Source organism: Eptatretus burgeri, chromosome 9 (assembly GCF_056783735.1).
Source record: "Eptatretus burgeri isolate ZD-2024b chromosome 9, Ebu_testis_v1, whole genome shotgun sequence".
NCBI lineage: Eukaryota > Metazoa > Chordata > Myxini > Myxiniformes > Myxinidae > Eptatretus > Eptatretus burgeri.
In genome coordinates this window covers 66,281,785-66,304,284 of record NC_140969.1, presented here as the reverse complement: position 1 = coordinate 66,304,284, position 22,500 = coordinate 66,281,785, and the positions used below count along the sequence as shown (strand labels likewise).

The window sequence follows — 22,500 nt, the reverse complement described above, 5'->3', positions numbered from 1 at the left end:
GATTCCTGATCCAAAAATCTGCATATGATTTCTCCTGTCGCACTATAAAGCGCCGAGCGCGGAGCAAATGAAGGCAGTTGGGAAGAGTTGAAGAGTTGAGCAGTTGGACGGAGTTGAGAAGAGTGGAGAGTGGGAGAGTTGGAGAGTTGTGGCGGCGGCGAAGGCAGTCGAGAGAGTGTCTGTCGGGGTCCGGGGAGGCTGGAGAAGCCAAGGATCTTTGTGGAGGTCTGCGCTCGTGTCAGAGTCGGGGAGCTGCGGAGAGGGGAGGCCGGTAACGCGACCGAGGTCGCGGTGGAGTCGCTCTTCGCGGGACCCAAGCCAGCGAGATATCCTCATTCCCCCGAGCATCAACAACCCCCTCCTGTTTCCCCCCGCGCTGAGATAGTGTGAGAAGGGGGCCCCGTTCCCACCCCATTCCAGGCAGTGCCAGCGAGGCCCGCGGAGTCGGGGCGCCGCCGCCATTTTGCGGCTCATCACCAGACGGGTAGGCTCGACGCGGTCTCGGCCCCAGGCCCGTCTGCCCCCTTGTCGATGAGGGTGGCCCCTTCCTTTTTCTTTTGCTTTGAGTATATGTGTTGTCGGCGCCGTCTGTGAAGTAAAACTGTATAAGTGTTGCCGTGTGCTCGGTAGTCGGTAGTAGATCTGCATTGTGTTTCTCTTTTACATTTGCTTTTTGTGCATAACTATTGTGTTTCTCTTTTACATTTGCTTTTGGTGCATAATTGTACATGTGTGCTTTCCGTTTGTCGCGGAATAAATGTGCTTTATGTTGAACTGTTTTTCCCGTTTCGCTTCGTCTTTTCTTTTATTGAATCTCCATCTTACTTCACGTAAAGGGTTGGTCGTGGGCTAAATACGCCCAATAATTAATCGAACCGTCGAGGTTGACGATAACACCGCTCGGTTATCCCGATAGTACGGAACGGGTCGCTTAAAGTGGCCCGTGTCCGAAGTCGACCTGCGGCGAGGTGCGATCGCCCGGTCTACCCTCCGTGTGGGTACTTAGGTAGGTCGAATTTGGCGAGCAACCCTATCCCACGCGGGAGGCCGATTGGCACGATCGTGGTGAGGCCGAAAGGCCCACCCGTGACTAGTTCCCGGCGTTAGTCCGAGAGGGTCACGACGGGATTGTCCGTCCGGTGGGCGACGTGCCGCGATTCGAGTTACGTGGCCGTTCGCACGCCGGCGGGCGCGAATCCGCAACACTGGTGTCAGGTTGTGAGATACAAACTCATCCCCCTCCTCGCGACACTGGTGTCGGAGAACGGGACAACGGGCTCTCCTGTCTCCAGCTAAATTCACGGGAATCGGTCCAGGGGTGAGAGGAGCGACTCCCGATTCCCTCCAAATTACGAGCGATTCAAATTAACCCTTTACGAGAAATAAGATGGCGTCTCAAGGCGAGCGGGAGCCGGGGGTATTAGAAATGGATTTAGAATGTGTAGAATCCATGGTCCAGGATGAAATCCCCGTGCAGGAAATGTTGGTTGTGCAGGAACACGAACTCCCCCAACTGAACCCAGAGCCCGAAATAGGTGCGGCGGTGGCCGCGGTGTATGACACCTCCCCTCCCCCTCTCCACCAAAACCCTTCCCGGATCCTTGCCGAATCGGCTCACCCAAGCGCACCTGACATGGCCCAGCTATGCGCCATGCTGGCGGCAATGACAGCGAGGATGGATACAAACACAAATGAAATGAAAAACGAAATAAAAGGCATGAACAAGCAAATGAACGAAGTGAAAACGAAAATAGATGCGAATACACAGCAAATTAACGAAATGGAAACAAACATGAAGGAAGAAATGAAAGGGCTGCGGGGTGAGACGCAGAACATGGGCCGAAGCCTGCAGGCGGGCATGAAGGCAGTAACCGGGGAGCTTAAAATGGCGACTCCACGTGTGGGAGCGAACGAGCTGGGAGAGAGTGCAACGGCTGTCGGGCCCGCGGTGGAGGCGGGTAAGGAAAAAATAATTCGGGGGACGTGTTGGGCGAGGGTCGTGACGGAAAAAGTGACGGTAACCGAGAGGGAAAAACTAATTGGGGTGACGGAGACGTGCATGAGGGAGATAACAAGGGAAGAGACGGAAATAATAGTTGAGACAAGGGAGGTAAAGGGTGAAGGGGTGACTGAGTTGGCAGAGACACGGGAGATGGGAACGATAGAGAGAAGACTACACAATGAAGACGGGGATAGAGACGCACACACACACGGAAGTAGTGGAGGACAATGGGGGTGAGCTGGTGGACTGGGTGGAGACCCAGTGCGAGCAGCGGGATGGCCTCCTCCAGGAACGAGGGGAGGGAGTATGCCCCCTTGAGGCAAGTCACGACCAGGTGAGTTCGGTCGTGTCGAGCGAGTTCGAGGGGAGGAGTGCTGTGGACAGGTGCACGGAGAGCTTGGGGGGTATAGAGGCCCCGGAGACCCTTGTGGGGACACGAATCCCCAGTGTGGTTGTCCCGGTGTGTGTGGTGTCGAGGTGTGTGTTCACGAGTGTGGTGAAATGCGTGCTGCAACGCACGCATAGCGCGGGTGCAAGGGCGTGTGTGAGAGCGACCGGGTGGGTGACAAAGACCCCGTGTGCGGAAGCGACCCCGTGTGTGAGTGGTGTGGTGGCGACTGTGCCGGAGTACGTGCTTCCCAGCACGCCGTGTGTAAAAGGGGCACCGCAAGTGGACATGGCCGTGTGTGTGAGTGAAACGGCCAGTATGAATGGAGCACCACGTGTGAGTGGTATGGGTAGTGTGAGGGAAATGGCATGCGTGAGTGAGCGGCCGAGTGTGAGAGAGACAGCGTGTGCAAGGTCGCTGTGTGTAAGGGAGATGTCGGTCGGCATGTGTGAACATGCAGCCGCGTCTCCCGGTGTGAGTTTAATGGAATGGTGTATGAGCGTCATGGCACGCGGGAGTGCGTGGGTCGAATGGCGATGGAGACTGCGACAGAGGGACAAAAGCCGAGTAGCGGCTGTAGCTGTTTCGAGGACCGTACCGGGTTCACCCAGCAGCGAGCGCGAGGTCCGTGCTGTGCAACGCACGAGGCCCCCACGTGCTCGCTTACGAGAGTGAATTCCCGGTCCGGAAACGCACGCGGTGGATTTGCCGATCCCGCGGACGGACAAAGTTTAGGCAGGATTTCGGATTTGGACCGGACGGGTTCTCCACGCGGGCGGGTGTGTTAAGCTCCAACGGGCAGAGCTCATGTGTTCGCGTGGGGAACCCCTCGAGACGTGGGGCTTGTGTGTTTTTTTATGCGCATGGTGACGTCATGGCTGCACGTGGGGTTGGAATCCGGCAGGAGGGGTATCCCTGCCGGATGGTACCGTCCAAGGAGGGACGAGGTACACGTGCAGCTGCATGACGTCACGGGCAGGTGCAAAGTGCGCGAGCTGTGAGTTTCCGCGCTGGTGCTGCGCAAGAAAAAAAAAAAAAAAGGAAAAGCAAGCCTCACTTTCGGGTGCACAGGATTCCCGGGCAAGGGGTGGAAGACCCCCTTACACCAGGGCACAGGATGGAAACTAGTTAGGGGGAAGGGTTAGCTTAGCTAGACCGACTTCATGGGGCAGGGGTAAGTCCTCATGGAGTCCGTGGAATGGATTAGTTAGAGGGATTGTAGCCAGATTTAGGATGGGAAAATGGGAATAGATTTAGAAGACAGTGACAGACTTGTGAGTGTGTAGAGGGGACGTAGTTTAGCTACGTAGTGTTAAAAGGAACGTGCTGTAGCTTAAGGGACGACGTGGGAGCACGAGTTAGTTAGGGGATGTAGCCAGAAGGATGGCAGAATTCAGCGGTGTGTGTGTTGAAGAGTTGTGGGTTGTGAGGTGAGTACGTGTGCTTGTTGAGTGAGTGAGGCCAGCGGGTCTGTGTGAGTGGAGCGAATGGGGAATGCATGGTGCGATGAGTGATTGGGGGGAGGAGTGACTCCCGCCCAAGGGACCCCGGGGTCAGTGTAGAGTGAGTTAGGGGGTTAGTTAAATTGAATAATGGAGGTCGTTTTGTTGTTGGTGTGAATGTAGGCTCGAAACCCATTTGGAGGGGTGCAGGAGCCCTGTTGACAGGCTGGGAGCGTGGCTGCGAAAGGTGAGTATCGCTGAGTGGGTACCCTGGGCACCAGGCTAGTCGGCCGTAGTAGGCCAAGGGCCCATGGGGGGCCGGGATAGCGTAGTGGGCATGGGTGCGCCCGCTTGGTGCGGGGGCCCGGGGCGCCGTTAGCCGCGTGGGCAGTGTTGTGGGCACGGGTGACCCTCGGAAAGGGGCCCGGGAAGCCAGCCTGCCACGTGTGCGTTTCAGGGGAGGTGCCATGGGGGGCACTCCCCGGTGTTAGGGAGCTGGTAGGCTCGGAGGCAGTGTAGTGCCCGGGGGTGCCATAGCGGGAGATTCGGCAGAGGATTCGGCGTTAGTCCGAGAGGGTCACGACGGGATTGTCCGTCCGGTGGGCGACGTGCCGCGATTCGAGTTACGTGGCCGTTCGCACGCCGGCGGGCGCGAATCCGCAACAATATATATCAATATATCAATATATCAATATATATATATATATATATATATATATATATATATATATATATATATATATGTAATCAATGTCAGTTTTTCGACCCTTTTATGACATTTTATTTAACCTGCTGAATTTGGTTTGTGGTTTTGATCTTTTCATTTCAGATAGAAGCAAATTTTGTTTGAAAGAAATATAACACAGGGAAAACTGTGCAGCGAGCCACTGCTGCTGTCCACTGATTCTAAGAACCAGCAGCATGGCTCGACTTAGCTGTGATATCACAACTCAATTTGGGCAAAGCCATCCATTGGTACACAAGCCATTGGAGCCTGCAAGTAACAGTGCCAAGGCGAATCGAATCGTAGCTGAGATTACCATAAATTTTGTTTGGAATCATTATTGGATCACTGAAGTGTGTTTTTTGGAGAAATTCATTCAAAAAGAAGAACTGACAGAAGGTTTGCCCAGCTTCAGGGTTCCGGAAATTATGTGCTCCCAGTTTGAATCTTATTATTGTCAAGGTTGTATATGAATAAGCTTCCATGTTTGCACAAGACACACTCACACCACATTAAAGACTGACACATTATCAGATGCATTGCCATCTTTAACTAATTTCACATTTTCATGAGAAGCATCAACCACATATAGAACAAGTATCAGGAACGCGTCTTTGTGGTGGTTCGACCTCCCAACGCAAGTTGGGGTGGGGGGGGGGGGAGAAATCTTCCCTGCTGCCCGGATTGTTCGAGCAGCATGGTCAGGGGACTGATCGGTCCCCATGGACTGGCCCTTTCCCTCTTGTCTGTCCTCTCTCTCTCTCTCTCTCTCTCTCTCTCTCTCTGACTCTGTCATGGCCCTGACTTTGTGAAGGTGGGGGTATAACATCCTGGATGTAGGGGATCTTTGTGTCGCTCCTCGGAGATCGATAAGTTGTCTCTGTGCTGTGGGCTTGTTCAAGAAAACTGTCCTGGGATATACAACAACAACAACAACAACAACAACAACAGCCACATATAGGTAGCAATCACTTTGATTTCATGTAAAGAGCCTGCACGGTGAGGTGAACACTTGTTATTGTCTAAGAAATTGTTTTTCACAGTATATATATGTATATGTATATATATATATATATATATATATATATATATATATATATATATATATATACTCGTATGTATGTATTTCAAGAAATTTCAAAAAGGAGTGGATGGATTTTGACACCTTGTTGAATGAGTTTGTGGGAGGGGGGGGGGGGGACACAAGAACAAGCCAATTCGATTTTGTTTAAGGTCCTGATGTAGATCCGGCCGATCAGTGGGATACAAAACGTAAACTATTCAGCTTGGCGGACGTGTGTGCTCTGCCGAGATTCCGAGTTGAATTCGCCTCCCTGTTGTTCAGTTGTCCAATATAACCAAGAGGTTTTTTTCTGGTTTGGAAGAACAGTAATTATTCCTGTCCAGATCAATCACCTGCATTAGCTTCTTCCTCCTCCTCAATCTTATCCTCCAACTCCTCAGAAATGATGTCCTTTGTATAGGGATGTAAATCCTGCTGTTGCCATCTGCATTTACATATTGGACATTAAATATCTCATGGGATCTTTGAAAGAGTAGGTCATTGTATGTCAGTACCTTGGTTAAATTCCCTGCCGAAATATGAAATTTGATATGCAAGTTAATTACGGGATATGGATATTAAGTTGGAGAAATTTAATGGGGAAAATCAGGCTCATAGATAGAATCTAAATTAATGGAGAGTAATTTGTGGATTCAGTGTCGGAATCATTGACCATTTAACCTTGATATATGTTTCCATGTCAAGTGCTATATATACTGTACTTGTACGGAAAACTATTTTTGCATAGAATGATGTGTTTTGCGACAGAAAACACCGAACATTATTGATCAACACTTGGCCTAAGAGTTTGATTTTACTATAATAGCAAATAAGCTTCTAAATACAAACTACTTGCTTCAGATGACTGAAAGAACATGCTGGTGGCAGTGTCAGAATCCTCATCATTGTCATCCATTGCCTGTGTGTGACTACCCTCATGGATATCTTCGTGTTGTTCGACAGGTTGTGATGGGAAATATATGCTCAGAGTGCAGAACAAATGGTTCTTCAAGTTTTAATGCAGGCTTGGGGAACACAAGTTGAATGTTTGAGCAGAGCATTGGTTGTACTTGCGAACCTGTCTGGGATGTTAAGCAGTCTGTCTGGGAATGAGATGCAGATGTTAAGCTGGGGAACAATGTTATGTCATGTATATTTGGATGAAATAAGAAAGCGTTGGTGTACAATCGAACAGAGAAAATATTTAAACAAGGGTAGAATACCAAGATGAAGTTTGTACTGCGGAGAGCAAAGAAATGTCTTAAATATGGCATCGCCGGTACCCGGAGCGCCCCAGGAAGTTAGCTCACTTCCTACAAGCTCAGTGGCTGGTTTTGTCTGAAGTCAAGTCCGGTGTTGTTTCAAGTCCAGTATTTGTCCGTGTGTGTGCCCATTTGGTTGGTTTACTCCTCTATGAGCTCTACGTAATGCAAGGGACAGTCTTGAAGTGTGTGATACTGGATATCTGAGGTGGTAGTATCCAAAGAGAGTGGGGGTTAAGTAGACAGAACAGTACGATGCAGCTGTAGGTAAAGCTAATAGGCTATTTGGTTGTATTCATAGGACAGGAGGATAACTTATAAATCAAAACAGGTAGTGTTAACTCTGTATCGGAGTTTAGCAAGGCCTCCTATAGAATGTGTACTGTTTTGGTTACAACGTCTGAGGAAGGAAATTGCTGCCATAGAGAGGATTCAGCACAGAGCTATTAGATTTATTCCATGTCTAGCTCTGAGCAGTTGGTGAAGGAGATATGACTTTATACATTAGAAAGGAGGTTTATTATTTAGTATGCAGCCTATGGCCATTATTTGCATCATTGCTGGGAGCACGGTTGTGCCGCTGATGCAATTTCCCCTGTTACCAGTAAGCTGGGACTCATTTTGCTGACCTCAGAAGGATGACAGGCTGAGTCAACCCACCTGGTGTTATTTAACAGAACGACAGGAGCTCAAACTCAGGACCCTAAGATCTTAAGTCAGTCCCCTTAACCATTTAGCCAACACCAGGCTTAAAAAGGAGATGATTACAAAGAGACCTGATAGAGGTGTTTAAGACAATGAAGGTATATAAACGATGAATGCAGAAGTTTTTTTTTCACAGAATGGAAAGTGGCAGGACCAAAGTCACAGGCTGAGAGTAGAACAGAGGAGAGTTCAGATGGTGGTCAAGCAGGGATCATTCAGAAGAGTAAATAAGTGGATTTGTCTCCCTGGAAAGGTAGTGGCAGTAGATGCGTTTAAAGTGGAATTTGGTAGGTACCCAGAAACATTGAAGACCAAGGAGTACATGGATATTGACAGCAATTGTAGGTAGCTGGAGTATAAATCGGTGATCGAGAAAAACAAAATACATACATACAAACATAAAAACGCTGGTGACGGCCTTGTGCCTACCTCATTGTTCTTCTCTCCTCCCCCCTCCTTTCACCCCCTCACCTTCGTGAAATTAAAGTTAATAGGTAGATTTATTCACCGGTTGGTGTTGATGCACTCACTGCAGGTCCAATGGGCCAAATTAAATGGCCTCCTGTGTGAAAGGTCCTGGTATAGCCTTGTATTGCATGCAATATAATAGCACATGAACCTGCTGCCATATGTATTGATGTGCAGCACTTCCACAATTCCATGCATTCAGCACAATAATTTTTCAGCACAACATTAAAATAACAATAAAACAGCACAATAATAAGAAAAAACTTGTAGATCAAAGCCATTATTATTGTCTGGCTTAAAATATCCAAGTAACAGACATTATTATATTTAAAAAAAAAACTGAGGAATATGAGAGTTTCACAACTTAAAACGACAATGCAATCAATTAATATTGGATTGGCAGGAAGTACTTCATCGGCTGTGCTTGTATTCATTCCCATTTTTATTTACTTGTTGCTCTTTTTAGATCCTCGTGGAGGATCTCTAAGTCTTACTCACGTTGTTGTTCTTGTGGACTTTTTTGTTTCACAGCCTACAGTTTTCATCGAAACTTCCTGAAACTTGGCATATATATATATATATATATATATATATATATATATATATATATATATATATATATATATATATATATGTAAAAATACCCTGCGCAGACAGTAACCATCTCCGATTTTGAAAATTCCTCCTAGAAAAAAGTTATGACGTCAAAATATCTCCGCTAATGGAATCGCCTAAAAAATTATCTCCGAAACTAGGCAAGCTGTTTGAATTTTGTTTGCGGGAATCGAACAGGGTATTAGCACAGATAATTTATCGCAAACCTGATACATCACAATGACGTCATATTCGTTTTTATGACGTCATCATTAAGAGGACGAGGATCTTAGCCATTCGAGCTTGTTGCATTGCAGATCTAATTTCAATCTCATCATTTCAGATTTCCCAGAATCTTTAACTTATCACTCCATCACCTTGTCCTTGTACACTATTTCCAGTGCAAATGCTTCTTCCTCCCATCCATGGAATGATCTTCCAGAGACTGTGTCACTATTCCCTCCGGTGCTTTAAACGAGAATTTAGGTTTCCTTGTCAAGTTTTCCGCCATCTCTTGTCATCCCCAATTCTCATCCATGATGTTTATTCCTCCGATTAACTTTTCCTAATCCAAACATCGAACATGATAGTTTTAGTGTTTCCTCAACTTTTCTCTTTTCTTGTTCGTTTACTTCCTTGATTTGGTCCCACTGTCAGATGTACCTTGCTATTTGATGAGCCTCGTCCCTGTAAAGAAAAAGGAAATGTCAGTGTTGGGGAGGCAGTAATGATTACGATGGTGATAAGGACAAAGAGGAATGACTCCATTATCAGAGATTTGCAAGATGTGTTGTCACTTGGTTATCGATATTCACATGAAACACTCGGATTTTTAGTACTACAAGGTCGCTTCTTGTTTGAAGGATTTTTTTTTGTTTGGAGAGAAGGCTCGTGGAAAAGCTGGAATAGTGAACGGATCAGGATGTAACGGAACAATAGGAATAGTAATAGAGAGGGGGTACACTAACAACAGGGTTGAAAGACACACACATATATGTCTGACAGGAATCATCACGTAAATGATGTACCACCACCTAACACAGCGAGGAGTGTGAGAGACAGAATATCAGGGATGTACATTAGTAGAGGATGTTACGGAACATTAGACCACCTACGACTGAGCAAGGCCATTTTTGAAAACTGCAAACTGCGAAGAACCAAATTGGCCACAGCCTGGATAGATGATAAGAAAGCTTTCAATAGTGGCTCATATTTATGGATGATAAAATGCATGCAAATATACAAAATCAATCATCAAATAAAATCAAACTGATTGAGAAGGCAATGGAACTCTGGAATACCACACTGATACTGTAGCATTCAGAAGGAAAGATTGAAATATCAGGAGTGAAGATATGTCAAGGGATCTTCTCGGGAGACAGCCTCTCACGCCTCCTGTTCTGCCTGGCTCTGGACCCAATGAGCAACCTCATAAATGAGCAAGGACACGGATACACCCTAACCTCCAATAAAAGAATGTCCAAAGAGACAAGAAAACTGAAATTAGTGAAGCAGAACCAAAATGGAGGTGGAAATCCGAGAGCTGGGAAGACTATTCCAAATTCTGAAACTCACATATGGAGATAACAATCGACGACACACACTTATACTGCACAGTGTGATGACTCTCCACAAATCACAGTACTGTTTCTTACAAATGAGTGATTCATTATATTGAAAGTAAATGAGGAACTAAAATCACCCTCTTTCATTCATCAACGAGTGTTAATTTCAGCACTTGGATTAACGATTGCGGTGTGCTAACACCTAATAATAACAGGGTATCAGAAAAACAAAAACTGGAGAAAGCATTTGGTAAGCTGTACTGTGTACTTATTTCAACTAGCGGGATCTCTGTGGTAACCTGGAGGGAACAATGTTGAGCAGTCTTCTGTAGTTTTCAGAAAATGCTATAAAACCATGTGCTTAGCTATAGTCAGACTTTCCACTGCAACAAAACCTGATGGCTCTGAGAATCGTCAAAAAGGTTCTGACAGATCTTCAAAGTTCCCCTTGGGGATGGGGGTTTATTGCAGGTTTTAACCTCCGCCATCTTCGAAGATGGATGGAGGTTACTGTTTTCATCCCCTTTCTGTTTGTTTGTTTGTTTGTTTGTTTGTTTGTGAACAGTATAACGGAAAAACTCCTCGACGGATTTCGACGAAACTTGGTGGGGGGGGTAGGTATGGTCCAAGGATCATGCCATTAAATTTTGGACTTGGTCCCCCCCCCAAAAAAAAATTGTTAGAGAAAATTTTTTTTTTTTTGCATTTCTACATGTTTTAAGTGATTTCCAACCACCCCCCCCCCAATTTTTTTCCCCTCCCCCCCCCCAAAAGAATTTTTTTTTGCATTTCTACATGTTTTAAGTGATTTCCAACCCCCAAAAAAAATTGTTACCCCCCCCCACAAAAAAAGAATTTTTTTTTTTGCATTTCTACATGTTTTAAGTGATTTCCAACTCCCCAAATTTTTTTTTGCCCCCCCAAAAAAAGATTTTTTTTTTGCATTTCTACATGTTTTAAGTGATTTCCAACCCCCCCCCCCCAAAAAAAAAAGAGAAAATTTTTTCTTTTTTTGCATTTCTACATGTTTTAAGTGATTTCCAACCCTCCCCCCCAAAAAAAAATGTTGGAGAAAAGAACTATAACTCTGTCAGCACTGTTGACATCATATCTAATGAATAAGATATAAGGTTCACTTGAGTGACCCAGCAGTATTGGCGGCGGAGGTTTTGCACTCTCCCGAGTGCTCCCCCTCTAGTTTGTTTCTGCTTTTGGAATTCGATACACTGAACCATACTGATCAATTGTGGAAAAATGAACATCTTGCCCTTTGAAAGATTGGATTTGATGAGGGTGAAAATAATAAATTTAAGAGTTGAAGGGATATTGGAGTGGAAGAAGAGAGTGAATATAATGGAAGGTTGAAAGATAAGTCAGATATGTACAATAGAAAAGAAAAAAAAAAACCACAACATCCCGAATACACGAGAATAGGTCGTTTGGCCCTGCCTGCATCAATCACATTCACAGGTTGTTTACTTTAGCTATCCACTTTGTTAACTAAAAAATGACTAAGGCAATGATTATAACAGAGCTGCATTTCGAATATAAATATGATACATGTTGGCAGAGGTGAATGGCAGGCACAGTAAGGCTTGATGTACCGTTACCGCTATGTGAAGCTGAACAGATGTGGCTTTTTGTTGGTAAGTCTGTGGCCTAACAAAGTACAGAAATCAAATAAGGCAGGAGTGATCATGTTAATTAAAAAGTTTATATCAAGTTTCGGTTTAAAAAATAACTGCTTCAAAAAGTATTTAATTGCTGTTCTTATTCAAAATATGCCGAAAAACAATTTCATGACTTTTCTGAATTGATTGTCTTTTTCTCCGGCCAGTCATGTACTGATCACCGCTCAAATATCGAACACCATGTGACCTATGATCTATAGACCTATTCAATTGGAAATTGCTATATCGATGCTTCAAAAACAGTTTTCTATAATGGAGTATGCCATCTTTCACAGTGGAAATAAATCCACATGTACCTATTGCTTGCACATACTTGGAGGCTCTCTCCATTTTCTTTTGAACAAGGAGGAGACCTGTTGTTCCCATGTGAGCTCTTGCTGGATGAAATATGATGCCGTTACCCCAGGTTCAAATCGAATATATTTCTCGATTTGTCCATTGTCATTGTCTTTCAATGTCTTAATTACCTCACTGAGTGTGTGTGTTTGGTTGTTATTCCAGAAGCGGGTCTCAGAAGGTGAAACAGAGTACCCCCCCCCCACCCTCAGGGCCCAAAGCATCCACTTTCGTGTGTGCTTGTGTGTATGTATGTACGTATGTAATATATATATATATATATATATATATATATATATATATATATATATATTGTTACGGTCCTCGGAACCATATGCAGACAACATACAGTTGTCCTGAGTCAGTTATTCCATTAATATACGTGTAGTTAGGTCCCTACCTTTTGTCTAGTGGGAAGACAAGGGAGTGTGATGCGATGGCCGATGGGCTATTAGTTAGGTTTATTAAATAATTTTCCCCTCCATTCCACTTCCCACTCTTCCTCTTTTCACTGCTGAGGTAAATTTGCCTCGCTTGCTACCCTCGTCTCGCTTACCACAGCGTGACGATCCACGGTGCCTTCATCTCGCTTGCTACCCTCGTTTCACTGGCCACAGCGTAACACCGTCTACCCGGACTCTCACTTTCCAAGTCAAAATCCTGACGTTCGGCTGGACAAACGCTGTAGCTGCACCACATCCACCTGCCAAAGGCCAGACATGCGCAGCATAGGTGGACCATACCGGAGTCTGGCTGAAACCCAGCCCAGAAAGGCGGACCACGTGAAGGGCTGGTCCAATCGGGATGCTCGGATCGGACGATGATGTCGGTTTCGAAATGGCTCCTCCCCAAACTCCGGGCTCTATAAAGTGCGGAGCAATCCTCAGAGAGTGGTCGAAGTTGGTTGGTCGAAGTTGGTTGGTCGAAGTTGGTTGGTCGAAGTTGGTTGGTTGAAGTGGTTACGAAGGTAGTTAGGTTGGTTGGAACGAGAATTGGAGGAGAATCGATGAGTGAAAGAATTGAAAGGGGTTTGGAGTAGTTGTGAGTGAGTGCTCCTGCTACTTGTCTCCACCGAGACGACGTCGAACCGCCCCTGCTTCTCGACCAAGCCTCCTGTCTGGCCCCGCTTTCTGTTCCGTATCTCCGAACTTACGTCCTCGACGAACGGCATCTTGCCCTGTCCTGCCTGCTGCTCATCTCTCGCCCCCCCCCCTTGGACTCCGCTCTTCTCCACTCGAGCCCCTCCTGCAGACACGATCTCCACACGTACGGTTGTGGCCAAACAACTCAACCATTGTCAGGTGCCGCACCATGGAGCATCCCTCCCCCGAAACGCTCAGGTACCGAGAAACTGTAACCTCAACGCCCTCCCTACCTGGCTGAAAAAGTGGTTCCCCGGTGGTTAAACTGCGTGGTTAATTAGGTAACCCGATTCCTTAGGCGGGAGGACCCTAGGTCACGCGGTCGAGTTATTGGCGTCCACGGTTGGTAAAGCGACCCGCCGCATCACAGAATTATCTGTGAGTGACAGCCTACAATTCCAGGGAGTCTGGTGGGAATTGACGTAGCTTTCCCCACCTTGTGGTCTTCTCACCCGACCCGCAACAATATATGTATATGTATATGTATATATATATATATATATATATACATATGTAAATATATATATATATATATATACATATGTAAATATATATATATATATATATATATATATATATATATATATATATATATATATATATATATTGTTACGGTTGTGGAAATTCGCAGAACACCATACAGGTCCGTAGTTCAGTTAGATCGATAAGTCTGTGTTCAGTTAGATTTCCCCACCGTTGTGTAATGGGAATTATTCATGTCACAGGGCTGTGATCCTTTGAGGTAGGTTTTTCTTTTTCTATCGTTATTTTAAACCAACCACATCTCCACCACCATTACAACAAACAACATCGCTCCCCTTAATCACAACACCAACCACAACCACACCTGCCTCTCAACAACCACGCCATCCTCACCACTCCGCCAGCAACCGTCAACAACTCCACGCCACAAACATCGCCTCACCTTCGTCTCCGAAACAACGCCATCTTTGCACCAGCCGCGGCGAGTCCCAAGCGAACAGCGTCGCTGCAAACCGACGTGGGCGGTTTCGTTGTGAGCGAAAGTCTGGTGATTTTGACCACGTCCGCTCTGTGTGGAAGCTTCGCCTCGAAAAACGGATCACAGGAGAGAAAGGGGCGGGGCCTGTGGGGGTCGAAGGGTGTTGATTTCCACGACGTCTGCTCTGTGTGGAAACTTCGCTCTCGGAGAATCGGATCCAGAGGGCCGGTGATCTCTACCACGTCCGCTTTCCGGGCAGAGATCAGAGGTTAGAGGTGAGAGTGCGGAGATCAGATCTCGTCTCATCAGCCCTATAAAAGGCCGTGCAGAGCACCGGTTCAGGAGTCTGGAGGGGTCGGAGAGCCGAGTGGAGCCCCAGTCTGGAGAGTCAGTTGGGGAAAGCCAAGGAGCTGCGTGGAGACCACAGCCGAGGAGAGCTTGCCAGCGCCAAGGCAGTCCGAGGTGATCGGACCTCGGCGCAGTTCGCGCATCGCTGAGGAACGGAGGGAGTCTTAGAGCATTCGACTCTTATAGAGCATCAACTCTGACAGAGCACTAAAAGACCCGTTCGTTCCTCTCAACCGCGTTGCCGGCCAGGGCCCGGATCACCTCGCCTTGGCAAGGCCGCAATCAGGCGCGGCTGTCCTCGCGGCCATGGGGAACAGACGTCGCGACCTGCCCATCGTCACACCACGAGGGTGCAGGTAACCCGCATCGGTCTCATTCGGTCAACCAAGGCTCACGCAATATAAAGGTCCACGGACCCTGTCTGCCACTCTTGTCTGAGTGGCCGTTTCCTTTTCTTTTGAGTGAATCTTGTGGCGTCGAGTCTAAGAAGTAAAAACTGTTAAGTGACTGTACATTAATAATAACCATATTCGGTCGTTGTGCTTCCCTTGCTTTTGTTTGCCTGGTTTTGTTTCCCTGTATACGTGTTGGCTGTACATACGTGCATGTGTAAAATAAATGTGCTTTGTTCAAATGTACCTCGTTCGTCGCGTCCTCCTTTCACCATATTGGAAATGCCATCTTGCATCGCGGAATAATTAGTGGGGTTTTAAATACCCATTAAATAGAATCGGATCCGGCGAGGTCGGGCGATAATACCCGCTCGGTTATCACTCTACAGAACCGAACGGACCGCTTAAGCGGTTCGTGTCCCAAGCCGACCTGCGCCGAGGTACGGTCTCCCGGTTAGCTATCCGCGCGGGTACTTAGGTATATCGAGATTCGGCGAATGACCCTATCCTGCGCGGGTAGAAAATTGGCTAGGCCGTGGTGAGGTTGAAGACCCACCCGTGACAGCGTTCCGCCGTTGCTCCGGAAGGTCATGACTGAATTGTCCGTGAGTTGATGTCCGTGACAAAACCGGGGGGGTACTCTGTTTCACCTTCTGAGACCCGCTTCTGGAATAACAACCAAACACACACACTCAGTGAGGTAATTAAGACATTGAAAGACAATGACAATGGACAAAAGAATTGTCCGTGACAAAACGACGTGAGTTGATTGTTGTTTAGTCCGTAGCCCCCGAAAGTCGGGGGGGGGGTCATGACATTATAGATATGTGGTTTGTGTCATAAGACCATTCATATGAAACCAGTTCCCCACACTCATACCAAGAACAAAAAAAGTAGTGGCGGCGAAGGTATGCGCTCTATGAGTGCCCGTTCTAGTTTCCTGATTTATCGGCTTCAATATCCATCGGCATACAAAATTTCCTTGGTTCCCCATTGTCTCAGATCGCTGAGCTGCTTTTTTTCCATTTATTTATTTTAATTTATTTATATTTTAATTTACGGACACTTTCCAATGATTCTGTGATTTTCCCCAATGTAACAGCTTTGATGTCCATTGGCACGCAAAATTACCATGCTTTCCCACTGTCTCGGGTCGCTCACCTGCATTTATTTTCATTTATTTATATTTTCATTTATGTACACTTTGTAACGGATTTGTGATTTTTCCCGAACATTGCCTTAGATGTCCGTCGGCGCACAAAATTTCAGCATTCTATGTCACCCGGAAGGTACCGAACATTAATATCAGTCAGCGAGTGAGTCAGTGAGTAGGTTAGGGTGAGGCAGAATTTTTTTATTTTTAAAGTGATTCTTCACCATTTATAGGTAGGGCCAAAACGATATGTCGCATGATATCTCAAAAAATTGTGGACGGATTCGGACGAATCTTGGTAGACACGTTGGGTGTCTGACAAGGAAGAACTGATTCGATTTTGGTGAAGATCTGAATCCGGATCCGGATACGAGGATTAGTTCATTATTTGAAAGTGATTCTTCACCATTGAGATAGGGCCAAAAACGACATTTTGCACGATATTTCAAAAAGTTGTTGGGCCCGACATGTTCTACTGGATCAGGCATTGCGTGATGGAGGTATGCGCTCTACTGAGTGCCCTTCCAGTTACCTCCACCATCAAAGGTGAAGGAGGTAATGTTTTCACCCCTCTCTGTCTGTTTGTTTGTTTGTGTGCAGGATATCTCAAAAAGTTGTGGATGGATTCGGACAAGACTTGGTGGACAGGTTGAGTGTGTGACTATGACAAATTGCTTCGATTTTGGTGAAGATCCAAATCCGGATCTGGATACGAGAATTATTTAATTTTAAAAGTGAGTCTTAATTATTTGTTTTTTTTGTCGATTTTTTTTTATTTATTATTATTATTTTTATTATTATTATTTTTTTTTTTTGTATGAGAGCAAACACACAACGCCAAGCAAGGGGGGCATGAGACAAGAGGGGCAGCAGAGGGAAGGACAAAATAGTGGGGAATAGAGACATTAGGAGATCTGTGGAATGGAGATGGATGGGTGGGAAACACGGGGGGACAAGATTGACACGACAGGGGCTTTCAGGAAAGAAAGCAGGGAATTTGAAGGAGGTGGGTTTGGGGTGGATTAACGGGGGTAGAAAAGATCGAAGTTTTGGATGGGGGAAGATAAGAGGTGGTGGTGAACAACTGTTTTGAAGGCGTGGAGGGAAGAATGGGATTGAAGAGAGTGTAGGAGTTTATTCCAAAGGCGGGAAAAAAGAGGAATGAAAGAGTGAAGGTGAGCAGCGATTCGTGATTTTGGTAGTTTTACCAAAAGGGGGTTGCTGGCAGACCTTGAGCATCCTGCGGAAATATGAGGGACATATCACAGACAGAGCGGGGGGAGGGGGGCGAGACCGGAGAGGAGACGGTAGAAGGCAGAAAGATCACCGACCTGCCTGCAGTGAGAGAGTGAGAAGCTCAATGACCCAGCCTTACCGCGGGAGATGCCAATGATCCTAAATGCCTTAGTTTCCACAGCATGAAGCCGAGAAAGGTGAGGGGCAGTAGCATCAGCCCAGAGGGGAGAGCAGTACTCCATCAGGCTAGGGACGAAAGCTTTGCATGTGGTCAGGAGCTCAGGTGGGCCAAGGAAGGACTTTGCACGATGGAGGATTCCCAGTCGGCGACTGGCTTTGGTGGCCAAGTTGTAAATGTCGCTTTCCCAAGAAAGATTTCTGCTATTTCAACAGACTGCTTTCATTTCGACCTCTCCTTCATTCCTTGCCTAAAAAATCCAACTATTACAGCGCTTCTTCTCTCCATGCTCTGAATTCGCCTTCATTGCATCCATCAAGAATTGTGTTAAATCGCATCTCTGACCTAAAACTTTTAAAAACCACAGTTTGCCATGGATGCTCGCTTTCCATCAACCATTCTTTTTTTCCAACTTCAGTGCCAACTCACCCCCCTCACCCCTCACTCTCACTCTCAAAGCAACCATCCCACTCTTCTCCCTCCAAGCCTCCCTCTCACCTCTTTCAAAAATTCCCCCCCCACCTTTCTCCCACCTTTCATCCCCCTCACTCTTCCTTCTCTAAGTTGCCCCCCCTCTCATCCACCAACCTGCCTCCCTCCACTATCCTCTCACCTCCATCTCTTCACTCCACCTCCTCAAATACTCAACTGCCATCTTCCTTGTCTCTTGTCCCCCCTCTCTCCCAGCACCACAGAACCTTTACTCCTCCTCATTCGGCCCCTCCCCTCGCTATTCTGCAATACCCCACACTCCTTCAGCAACCCTCCTTACCTCCCCCCTCGTCCCTCGTCCTACCCTCCCCCGCCCCTCCACCTCCTGCACCCAAATCCTCCTCCCCTACCTCTTCATTAAAAGTGTGGACCTCAAATATCCGGGGCCTTCGCTCAAACCTTTCAGATCTTTCCATGCAGGTTGCCACTGACAAACCAGACATTATCTGCCTAACAGAAACTTTCCTCTCCCAAGACGTGTCTGACTCCCAAGTATCTCTCCCTGGTTACTCCCTCTTACGGTATGACAGACCTGAGCCTCGTCCTGGTGGAGGTGTTGCTCTCTTCATCAAAGACTCTATTCCTCACTCTCCCTGCACTGCTCTCACTCCCCCACACCCCCAGGAATACCTCTGGCTTCGGCTTCCCCTCCACTCCCACCTCATGTTTATATGTGTACTGTACCGTCCACCGAACAGTGATGACTCCATCTACACCTCACTCTCCGAAAACATGGACCATCTTCTATCTTCTCATCCAAACTCTCTCTTCCTCTTATGTGGCGACTTCAATTGTCATCACGCCAGTTGGCTAGGTGTGGGTACCTCTCTCACCTGCCATGGGACATCAGCAAAAGCTTTCTGTGACTCATTGGGACTGACTCAATCGGTCAACTTCCCGACCCGGATCTCAACCAATGGTACTCCATCTCTTCTGGATCTGATTTTGACAAATTTCCCTGACAATATCTGCTGCTCTTCCTTCGCTCCAATTGGTTCTTCTGACCACGTCCTTGTTAAAGTGGACATCTCTCTGGCTGTTATCAGAGAACCACCTCACCGCCGTCGAGTCTGGCATTTCACTCAAGCCGACTGGCAGGGTCTCCGAGCAGCCATCAAACTTACAGACTGGTCTCCTATCACTACTTTCTCAAACATCAACTCATCCTGGGAATTCTTTCAAAGAAACTTGCTCTCCCTCATGCACAGATTTATCCCCTCTCGTGTTCAGTTGTCTTACCCTTCCTCCCGCCCTTGGTTTACTGAAGCTTGTGGCGAGGCAGTTGTCCTGAAACAACTTGCCTTTGCCTCATGGAAAGCAAACCCAACTGAGGGCAATCTCAGTTCTTTCCACAAAGCTCGGAACAAGTGTGTAGCTACCCTCAGGAGAGCCAGAAAACAACATCTTTCTCATCTCAAGTCTGAACTCTCAAACCTCTCTCCCTCCTCAAAATCCTGGTGGCGTTTAATCAAATCTGTTTCTGGTGTATGTTCCCCCTCCATCCCCTCCCTTACCTCAAATGGCCGCACTGCTGATTCCACACGTGATAAAGCTGAATGTCTAAACTCGGTGTTTGCAGCTAAATCTTGTGTCCCAAACCCATCACTATCTCTACCCACTTTACCCAGTCGCACCCAACTGTCCCTGGACTCTGTATCCTTTTCTCCTGACAAGGTGGAGAGCTTGCTTTCAAACCTCGAGTCAGATTCTGCAACCGGTCCAGACGGCATCAGCCCACGTGTCCTCAAAGCCTGCTCTTCTGCTCTTGCTCACCCTCTCTCTGTTCTATTCACCCTCTCATTTTCCCAAGGTCATCTGCCATCTGCTTGGAAATCTGCTAACATCACTGCCCTGCATAAAAAGGTGCAAAAACAGATCCCTGTAACTATAGACCAATCAGCCTTCTCCCAATCATCAGCAAGGTTATGGAATCCATCATCTCTTCAGACATGAAATCCTTCCTCTTCTCCAATGGCTTGATTTCCAATCATCAATTTGGTTTCAGACCAGGTCACTCTACCCTAGATATGCTGCTACTGCTCTCCCATCAATGGATGGAGGTCCTCAATGCCAGACAGGAAATCCGAGCCGTATCCCTGGACATATCACGTGCTTTTGACACAGTCTGGCACCCTGCCCTACTCACCAAACTCTCTTCCCATGGTATTCAAGGCCATCTCCACTCATGGCTCGCAGACTTCCTCTCCTGTCGCAGTCAACGTGTGGCCCTAAATGGAGTTCTTTCATCCCCTCTTCCTGTGCAGGCTGGAGTTCCTCAAGGTAGCGTTCTGGGCCCTGTTCTTTTTCTGGTTTTCATCAATGATCTCTCGGACTCTCTGGAAAATCCTCTATTTCTCTTTGCCGATGACTCCACCCTCTGCCGTACCATCTGTCATCCCTCAGACCGGCAAGCAGCAGCTTCTTCGCTCACTGCAGATCTGGATAAAATCACAAACTGGTCCAACACGTGGAACATGTCTTTCAATCCAGACAAATCTCACACTCTCACTATGTCTCTTCGAAAGGACCATTTACAAAACCCCCCATCCACTTTCTCAACAATCCTCTGGAAGAAGTCTTTTCTTTCAAGCTTCTGGGTCTCACTATCTGCCATGACCTTTCCTGGGAAAGTCACATTTCCAACCTTGCCTCAAAAGCCAGTCGCCGACTGGGAATCCTCCGTCGTGCAAAGTCCTTCCTCGGCCCTCTTGAGCTCCTGACCACTTACAAAGCTTTTGTCCGTAGCCTGATGGAGTACTGCTCTCCCCTCTGGGCTGGTGCTCCTGCCTCCCACCTTTCTCGACTTCACGCTGTCGAAACCAGGGCTTTTAAGATCATTGGCATCTCCCGCAATGAAGCTGAGTCTTTGGGCCTCTCACTCAATCACCGCAGGTTGGTCGGTGGTCTTTCTGTCTTCTACCGACTCCTCTCCAGCCTTGCCCCCCTGCTCTCTCTGTGATTTGTCCCAACCACATTTCCACAGGGCGCTCAAGGTCCGCCAACAACCCCTTCTGGTAAAACTACCAAAATCACGAATCACTGCTCATCTTCACTCTTTCATTCCTCTTTTTCCCGCCTTTGGAATAAACTTCCTCACTCTATTCTTTCCCATTCTTCCCTCCAGGCTTTCAAAACAGCTGTTCACCACCACCTCTTATCTTCCCCCATCCAAATCCTCGATCTTTTCTACCCCCGATAATCCACCCAAGCCCACTTCCTTCAATTCTCCTGCTTTCCTTCCTGAAAGTCCCTTTAATGTCCATCTTCCCCTCGCCATGTTCCCCGTCCCATCCCCATCCCTCCCCCTTCCACAGTTCACCTGTGTCTGTTCCCCAATGTTTTGTCCCTTCCACTCCCGCCCCTCTTGTCTCATGCCTCCTTGCTGTGAGTTGTGTGTTAGCTCTCATACGAGCCTCGACCAAGGTATACAAAAAAAAAAAAAAAAAAAAAAAAAAAAAAAAAAAAAAAAAAGATCATGGCAGATAGTAAGACCCAGAGCTTGTATGAAAGGACTTCTTCTAGAGGATTGTTGAGAAAGTAGATGGAGGCGGGGTTCTAAACGCTCGTTTTGGAGAGACATAGTGAGAGTGTAAGATTTGTCAGGATTGAAAGACATGTTCCACGTGTTGGACCAGTTTGTGATTTTATCCAGATCTGCAGAGAGCAAAGAAGCGAAGAAGCTGCTGCTTGCCAGTCTGAGGGATAACAGATGGTATGGCAGAAGGTGGAGTCATCAGCAAAGAGATAAAGAGGATTTTCCAGAGAGTTGGAGAGATCATTGATGAAAACCAGAAAAAGAATAGGGCCCAGAATGCTACCTTGAGGAACTCCATCCTGGACAGGAAGAGGGGATGAGAGAACTCCATTTAGGGCCACACGTTGGCTGTGACAGGAGAGGAAGTCTGCGAGCCATGAGTGGAGATGGCTTTGGATACCATAGGAAGAGAGTTTGGTGAGCAGGGCAGGGTGCCAGACCGTGTCAAAAGCACGCGATATGTCTTGGGATATGGCTCTGATTTCATGTCTGGCATTGAGTACCTCCATCCATTGTTGGGAGATCAGAAGCAGCACATCCAGGTTAGAATGACCTGGTCTGAAACCAAATTCCACCATCCATCTATCCATCCATTGGGACCATACTCTTTGCAGAGCGTTGGTGCTGCCTCAGCAGTCTCCTTGGCTATTGGGCACAATCCTGGATGGGTCGCCACTCCGATACAGGATACCAGCAAGCTGGCACTCATTTTGCCGACCTCGGAAGGATGACAGGCAGAGTCAACCCCACCTGGTTTAATTCAACAGCCGAGTGTGATGTGAACTCAGGATCCTGGGATCCCAAGCCCACCACCCTTACCATT

The 22,500-nt window shown here is 47.0% G+C and overlaps 1 protein-coding gene across 2 annotated transcripts in view; it reads left to right on the top strand.

Moving 5' to 3' along the window:
• The window catches only part of LOC147020255 (potassium/sodium hyperpolarization-activated cyclic nucleotide-gated channel 2-like), a 132,228-nt gene that overhangs the window by 24,734 nt on the left and 84,994 nt on the right, over positions 1–22,500 (top strand). Inside the window, exon 1 of one of the 2 annotated variants that reach the window (XM_085895491.1) lies at positions 3,524–4,079. The exons of the other annotated variant lie outside the window; for it this stretch is intronic. The gene's annotated coding sequence lies outside the window, so the exon portion shown is untranslated. Of the gene's footprint in view, positions 1–3,523; positions 4,080–22,500 lie in introns of those variants that run through there. 2 annotated transcript variants of the gene reach the window in all.